Genomic DNA, 9,458 nt, shown 5'->3' on the forward strand with positions numbered 1-9,458 from the left:
CCATAACCTATAAAAAATGATAAACAAGTAAAATCATAAAAATATTGAACTCCGAGAAAAATCAAAACGTAAAGTCCCTTATCAAATGGCAAAATCACATCAAAAAGCTCAAACACATCAAACAAATAGATAACAACTGCCATATTCCTGACTTGGTAAAGGAAAGGGTAGAAAAGAGTATATTAATTTTTTTTTTATCTAACTAAACTTCTCAATTGTATGACAGTCGCTTAAAATTCCATTATATTGACAACGAAAGACATAATAGGTAAAAATGTCAAAATAGGGGTACAACAGTCAACACGGTGTTATAATCTTAATCACTGTTTTAACAAATGTATATGTAACAAACAAACACATAAGGGCATACATGTATAGAAAAAGCACGTACACAAAAATATAAGACAAATATACCAAAAATTACCATGATAGTACAATAACACAATGACGGGATATACAAGTAAAGACTTTTAGAGCCGTTATCATCCATATGTTTTTAGTGCAATGCTCAACATTTATCGCTTTGGTTCTTTATAATGGAGAGAGAAACAAAGAAGGAACCAAAATCAAAAGTCGAATAAAAATGACTATAATAAAATGGCATACTTGAATAACTTCATACACAAATGAGGGGTAGGTGACTTTTGTTTTTAATTTTTACACAACATTCAACAATTTCTATGTATATAATTCAAGAGTCTATCCTAAATTGAGGTAAACTAAATGGCCTTCCAAATACTTTTCGATCCCTAACATCACTGGAGAGACATTAATTGGCGAAATATGGATATGGTGTAAAAAAAAAAGTAGCACCTCATGTTGTGATTAGCCATTTTTTCCGCAAGTTTATTGTTTTCTACTTGGTATAAACTTACTATAGAGATCCATTTGGTCACACCTTGTAATAAATTAATTTGGCAATCGCCAATGGCAGTCAACAGGGTTGAAGACCATCAGTTGTTCGACCTGTTAGTCAAATGCCTTTTGTTAAAATATATTTTTTTCACTCTTTTGGTCTTTTGGTCAAATGTTGTTTGTGCTCTATTTAGATCCCTCTACAATGTACACGTATAAAACATGCGGTTTTTATCCAACGCAATCAAAGAGTTGAACGTTGTTTTCAATTTAGACTTGTTTATATTTATTTCGTTTGGGCTTGTATTATACTTCCATCCGGTTTATATAATCCGTTCATCCTATTTTGACTCGATCTTTAAAATTCACGAGCCTATCCTAAATTGAGGCAAATTTAATGGCCTTCCAAATACTTTTCGATCCCTAACATCACTGGAGAGACATTAATTGTCAAAATCCCGATATGTTGTAAAAAATTAGCAACTCATTTTGTGGTTAACGATCTTTAAAACTACTCTTGGGCTGTTTAGTAGTTTAGTTTCGATAAAAGAATGGCGGAAAAGAGCAGACGGAGAAGCGGAACCAGCAGCTGAGGATATGTTTAGAAGACATTCCACAACGCGCGTTATTCAGTGTGCACCACATTTTTTATGTTATTTCTTCATAGACATTATTATAGTCATTCCTTAAATAATTTATATTCATTTCCTTAGTTTGTATGAATGATACGGGGTATATACCGATTTCTTAATATTGTAATGATTGGGTATATGGTTTTGCTATTGTGTTTTCTCAGCAACGATAAAATTCCTTGAAGGAATTCACTTCTTCTTTTTTTTTTTTTTTTTTTAAATATTTTGATTGATTAAAAATGTTGGATTATCGTATTTATGTCACTAAAAAATTATTATCGTTATTTTTATTTTCGTTTTTTTTAAAAGTTATCAGTCTTGAATGTGAGTGGCAAAGCTTCCTGTTGCGAAAACGGAGACAGTGGTGAATATTTTCTTAAAAAGAAAGCTGCTCTTTACAAATACCCGCAAGAAAATCTACTTATTTAAATTGTGATCCTCTTTAGTATATACTTTTAAGCTACTTTCTTGTCCGCCAACAGCACACGTCCAGCAAACCCATATATTTAAGGTAATTGAATGCAACAATGGGCGAAAAAAAAAATGTCTTCGTAAAACAACTTTAGCGACAATCCAAAAAAAATAAATCATCGTCTGATGATGGAAATGGCTTTATATAAACTCCTTTTAATTTCGCTCTGAGAATGGGGCCATATATACATGATTAAAGAATCAAAAATGAAATTTTTTCAAATACACATCAGGTTAACAGATATGCAAAGCTAAAAAATGCAAGACAAATCAAAATAAGAAATAAACCTGAATTACAAAAAGGTATAATACAAGAGCATGCATATGCCAATCCTGGTGGTACAGATACACCGGCACTTGAGCATGTTGAGACTTTGGTGGCAAATGATTCCAAAATTTTTTCACTATATTTTTAATCAGCCTAAGTCATTGCACTGTATTGACCTCAAAAGTTTAAAAGGAAGGGAAAATGAAATCGGGCATTTTATAGAAAAAAAATGCAAAAACATCAGAAAACAATTTTCTGATAGAAGAGACAATTGGATCATTGGTTTTTGGTTAACCCAGTGCTGCAGGTTTTGTTTAACAACTTATACATGTTCACTAGTATATATCTTTATTTAGGGCCATTTAGAACACGTCTCTCGGTGCGGGAGTTTCTCTCACATTATTGAATACCAATTTGTGCTTTGACACATACCCCATTTCTATTATCAATTATATGTGTTTATATATTTAAAAATTGAAATTCCAAGACTCTTGTCTACTTCAATAATAATGATTGAGTAAATGTTGAAAGACTTACATTTTTTTGTAAAGCAAATTGTTACACTCTATCACTATGTTTTTTAACTATTCAACATCAATTGATTTATGATGTGGATATGGGTTGCCAACTCTCCATCCAAGTGATTATTTGTAAAAGTTAACAATGTTAATCATTATAGGTCAAAGTAAAGTTTTCAAAGCGGAAACTTGGCTCACACCGTGGCAGAACAGCATTCTATAAAAGGCCAAAAAATTTAACGTGAAAAATCTCCAATACATCCTGAAATACAGAAAGTTATGATAATCATTAACCAAAAAAAAAAACTCAAGGAGACTTTATGTTCTCACTCCTTGTCAATCTGTCAGTCCAGTAAATTATTCTTGTCACAATTTTTTTTTCTATAATATTTGATAAATAGTTAAACCATGACAAGTTACACTTATCAAGTTTAAATTTTGATATGGTTGGATATTTTATTTGCAGGGGTTATTTGAATTAGAAAATCCACAAAGACTTTGTAACCTCAGGGAGTAAAAAGCTTATTGATCAATATAAAAGTTAAGATTGACTTTAAATTTAACAAATCTTGAACCAAGAAAAAAATCATCGGGCAGGATATTGCAGAGGAAATCTATAAAGATGGAAGTACTTTTACTTTCTAGCAATGTGAACAGAAGTGAAAAAACTTTACAAAAATATTTCGTGACACTCTAGATCACAACCAAAAGAGTGGAAAAAAAAAAAACTGATGTGAAAAAGTGCACCTATTTTAGTGAAATCGAAGAAGTTTATGGGTACAAAGCAAACGTTAACCCTGTCTTCACAATGAGCACTGCCATCAGCTGAATCTACAACTTGCAAGGATACAAATTGTGATGTATGGTCTTTGAATGAAAGAAGTTTTTCGTCAGAAGAAGGTATAAGAAACCAAGTAATTAAAAAGAAGGCAAGTGATTCAGCAGATTAAACAATGAACTAGGGAAAGAAGGTAAAAAGAATTAAGTTTTAATGTATTTGGAGACTAGAAGAACAGAAATCAAGGAACAACATAAGGTAAAAAAATCTAAAACGATTCCTTAAGTCATCAAGTGTGTATTGGGGAATACAAATCAACATAATTTTCCACCCTGGCTATTTGTCTATGTTTCGATGCCAAGCATGATATAACAGAGAAAACTAACTTTCTTTTTGAGAAACTTTTGTGAATCTGATAAAGCCTATCAAAGCTTTCATCATCGGTTTGTGATATCAAGTCCTGTAGTAAAAGATATACTTCAGCCATTTTTATTATGATTTCAAGGAAAAAGTAAAATCACAAAAATACTTAACTGCGAGGAAAATTTAAAACGGAAAGTCCCTAATCAAATAGCAAACTAAAATGATAAAACACATCAACCGAATGGACAACAACTGTCATATTCCTGACTTGGTACACACATTATCTACTGTCGAAAATGGTGGATTGAACCTGGTTTTATAGCGCTAAAATGACAGACGCATCAAATTCCGTTATATTAACAACAATGTGTGAACAAAACAGACTCAATCGGTAACATAGTCAAAATATGGTTACAGTCTAAAAAACCCCCAAATAATTGAATTTAATCGATCTTAAAAAGACCACTTTGCGTTTACATTGCTCACGCAACATCGATCGTGACCGATCTTGTTTAATCCAGTGCGTTTACTTAAACATAAAAAAACCAGTCTGACCTTATTTTTTTGTATCTAAATATAACATTCATCCGAAAAAGATCGATCGCAATTGAACTAAGCGTTGACACCAAAAAAAAAAAAAGATCGATTCAAATAAGATCGATCTTTTTAAAACCACCTCTAGAGGTAGTCTTTTTAAGTCCGATTGCAGATTGATCTTACCCGTTTACACTGGACCAAAGATCGATCTTTTTTTTTGTCAGTGTAAACGGGGTCTATAAGTCATCACTGTGTTACCATTTCAAAACAAACAACCATTTACAAAAAAGCGCAAAAAGCATCTATCAAATTAAAAAAACTACATTCATTGTTTTGAGTTTTGGCGTATGAAAATGTAAACATCATTAAGGAAAAAATGTATTCAAAACAATTATAATTTTACATGGGGATTGGTGGTATGCAGGGTTAAAAATTCAAAAGTTATGTTTGAATTAATTTCAGAAACAGACCGAGAAAATTATACAGAAGTTCTTTAGAATATTTAAGAATCCATATATGGTTAATACCACTACACAGTAAAATATTTTTGTCGTTTGTCGTTCAAAGTATTATCAAATTGATAGTAGAACAATAACATAAAGTCACATAACAGAACAATAACATAATGACGGGATCTTTAAAAGTACAAAGTCACGTTATAAGAACCAAAGAAACACAAAAAAATCGCATATACAAAACACACAAGCAAAAATGAAAGATAATACAAACACATTGACGGGATGTATAAGTACTGGGCCACGTCAAATGGATATAACAAAAAACAGACGAAACAGTAAAGGTAATATTAAAATTGATAAAAAACAAATAAAAGAACAATATAACACGTACTTTAGATGATAAACAACGTCAGTACGCAGAATCTATACATCATACATCATAAGACCATCATGAATTATTTGTGAAGTTGATACGGAATATTTATCAACAATGTTTTGGTACCTTCTGATGAACCTTTTTTGAAAAAGGATGAGACGTTCTTTGACATACACCTGGTTTTTCAACTTTCTGCTTAGACACTGGTGACGTTTTACAAAGTCGAAGTAGGAGCTGCAAGCTCTTGAATATCGAATAAGTTGGGAACTGTATATTCCATATGCAGGTGAAGTTGGTATATTGCCACTAAAGTAGGGGAAATTTATAATTTCAGAATTTAAAATCGTCTCGTTTATCATAGATTCTGGTACTGAGATGACTGTGTATGTCAAATTCGAGAAATAAGTCTAAAAATTAGGCGGAGAGAGATATATTAATGGAACCCAATCAGAAAAGTTCGGATTGTTAATGGAAAGAACATCAATATATCGGAAAGTGAAAATAAATAATCTGGCTTCTTTGATCTTTTTGTTTTTGACAAGTGTCCGAAGTGTTCATATTAATCGGAGTGATTAATATGAAAATAAGAAGAGGTTGGCAAGGAGAGGCGCCCAATTTGTTCTAATAGGAATGCCGACAATTTGTTGAAAAAGTCTACCTCCAAATTCAACAAATATGTGGTCGTTAAGAAACTCCAGCATGCTGATCACTTGTTCCTCTGTGTAGCATGTTTTACCCTTTTGTTTACTAGTAACAAAATATGCCAAAGTAATAAATTTATAGCGTATGCTACCAATTTTTATGTTGAAAGGCATTGTGGAATATTCCTTTCAGGCGATTTTACAATTTCACATGGGGAATGGTGGTATACAGGGTTGAAAAATCAAAAGTTTTGATAGAACTAATTTCAGAAAGAGACCGAGATTTAAAATTATCTAGAAGTTAAGAATTTTTAAGAATCTACAGATGTTTAATGCCACTACGCGAGTGAAGTTTCACAGTATTTCTGAAGACCCTCTCACTGCGGACAGAATTTTAGTCAATCTAATGGACAATTGTTAAGTGGAACATGCAGATGAGCCGGCAATGTACCGTTGTGTGTACGGAATATTGTGAAGCTTAGGTATCAAATACAATCAAGGTAATGTTCATTGAAGCCATGAAGGACTAATGATTTGCCAAAATCAGATTTTTGTCATATGATATGTCTTTGTATATGAGATTACCCGAGTGCTCATTTATTCCTAATTCTTTTACAAGACAATCGTAGTAATACGAAACCACCCATTTGTTGAAATGCGTTTTTCTTACACAATTTGGTGACTACGTTGAACGAATCGATCCCATCGAACTAGAGATAAAGGATACTACGATACAGTTAAGTCTGCCTCATATCTTGAATTACATTTATAAATTGACAATGAGGGTCTGTTGAAAACCAAACTTTACGACAAAAGAAATGATTTCAGCTTCCAATTGTGAACTTTCCATTTCTATGTAGCAACGTTCCAGCAGCCCCTGCATACGGAGTATATAACTCCCAATGGATACGGTATTCCTGGGCTTGTATTTCCTATCATGATTTCTGCTCACAAGGAAGCTATTAAACCAAGAGTTTCAAATGGTGAAGTTGCAATCAACCCTTCATTAATTTTACGGACACCATCACGCGTTGATTGACCGTTATGGAATAACCGTTTCACAGATGATATTGGATATGTTCCTTATGTGGTAACTTCAATACCCTTCCCTTTTTACGATAGTTTTAATAAGTGAAATCCTTTTCTAACGCAGCTCTTTCTTCCGGTTGGTCATTGGTGAACTATCGGGTCCGTTCGCCATTTTTACATATCCCCCCAACCCCGAGTTCTTCGCCCTTGGCTCGTTTTCCTTACTTTTATTGAAAAATCTTAATATTAAGTGCATTAAGCGACAGTTATGCATGCATGATATATGGTATAAGTTCATGAAAAGACATGGAAATTTTTAAAAGTTGTTTTGAAGCATTTCAATGACACCCATATAATTTTCACTGATTGTTGTAATATTTGTCGTTTATGGATTAAAAATAAAAACAAAGTTTTGTTTTAATAAACCAGTCAGCTTAGAGTGAGTAAACCAATGATGTACGAATTGTAAAACACGAAAAGGATTAACAAGCTAATTTATTATGCTGAATAGCTTGATTGACTGAATAGAATTATTTAAATGTGTTCTAGTATTCAATCATGCAAATTATAGGGAAATAATTATTTGTCTGCGGCAATCAGGGCAGACAGACCCTGGACATTCATTGGTGAAGGCAGGTTGTTGTTTTTGTTGTTTGGGGGGGGGGGGGGGGGCATCTTGAGCATCAATATGAAATCCCAGTCGTACCTGTCTTCAAGTCATTTCGACTCTGAAACCTTTGCCAAATGGTAGGACCAGCAATCCAGTAATAACTAAAAGAAATGATGAGGAGAATGATAATATTATGAGCAACCTTAGTGAAGAGTGGGAAAATGCTGTGAAAGAAATAGAACCATGGGTGTTTAACACACTGATTGATTGGTTTACGCCATTTGAACAGTTTGTTTGTTCAGTTTCTTTACCTTGTAATGACTACTTATAAAATGTCTGGTAAAAGTTAACAATTATACGTAAAAGTACGGCCTTCGTCACAGAGCCTTAGTTCACACCGAACAACAGCTATCAAGGGCACCAACATGACTTGTGTATCACTTTTCATACAGGAAAACCAACGGTCTTATCTATTTACATGTATAAAATAGATGATAAAAAAACAACCACTGAACAAGGTCTCCTGTCTTAGGAAAAGTGCATATGATATATGCAGCGGGTTTGACTGTTTCAACAGGCACCAACCTTCACCCTTACATAATACAGCAGTATAACATTACCTTTTGAAAAGATGCACCATAAAATATTAATTGAAAATGGCGTAACTCTGGCAACACTACACGAATTACACAAAAGCTGTAAAAAATGTATAAACCTTTCAAAGCTTGTACATGTTGTATATATGACTATAAATCTGGTGCTGGTCGAATGAAGAATAAGCCTAAATATTAATGATGCATAATCCTTAATTTTATTTTTAGCAGGTTAATTTTTTGTGTGTTAAATCTCATATTCCATTAATGTTGCTTACATTTTAACTTTCCCTGATCATTGAACTTATATGTTGGCATGGCACTTATAAAGTGTTCATTATCACCACCGCAATTAAAACCATCATCCATGCATTCTTATCAATTTTATGAAAATATATTATATTTTGTTTTCAGTGGGGTCAAAACTTAGGCAAGTGTATGTGTTATTCATTTGTGCAAAGGAGGTTCAATTAATCTATTTTATTGATACAGAAATAACCTAGATATATACTTCCTTTTCTCTATATTTGAAAAAAACCCGACTAATTTCAGATGTTGACCAGAGTGTGGACCAATTTAAGTCAGAAGTAGAGATAAAAGCACCATTTACCCTATAGACAAGCTTATGGTCCAAACTAGCGACGCATCCTTTGATCGACCTTCGTAAAAAGTACCAAAATCTCTTCCTAAAACCCTCTATTAAGAAGTAAGAGGTTTGACAAAAAATTGCCACTGACTTAGGCCAATCTAATTTTGAGTTTGCAAGGTTCACAGTGTGAACAAAAGTGGAAAAACATAACAAAGGCATACAGAGATACTGTAGACCAAAATAGAAAGAGTGGTAATGGTAAAAATAAAGCGTGTGCCTACTTTCGAAAACTAGAAGAATATTTAGGTTACAGACCCAATGTGACACCTGGATTATTTTTCAAACTAGTTAGATAAAACCTAAACTAGTTTTGGAAACACGTTCAAAATCTTAAACTACAACCAAAACCAGGTTTATTTGCAATAATGCACTCATGGTTTGCATTCAAAACAATGGCGTCTAAAATCTTAGACAAAAATGGGTTTAGTAACGTTACAACAATTTATCGACGACGACAATAACACTGATAAAATATTAAATACGGCATCAGTTAGCGATTACCAGAATTTATCAATGTGCTACATAAGTATACTTAGAATAGAAACCAAAATTCATCGGGTCCCTAATTAAGTTAACAGTTAAAAGGGAACAGAAACTACAAAACTATAAATTCAGAAAAAAAACAAGTTCTAATATTCCTTAAACACGTCTTTCGATGACTTTGCAAGCAATTGCAGATT

This window comes from Mytilus galloprovincialis, chromosome 9, assembly GCF_965363235.1.
Source record: "Mytilus galloprovincialis chromosome 9, xbMytGall1.hap1.1, whole genome shotgun sequence".
In the NCBI taxonomy this organism is placed as follows: Eukaryota; Metazoa; Mollusca; class Bivalvia; order Mytilida; family Mytilidae; genus Mytilus; species Mytilus galloprovincialis.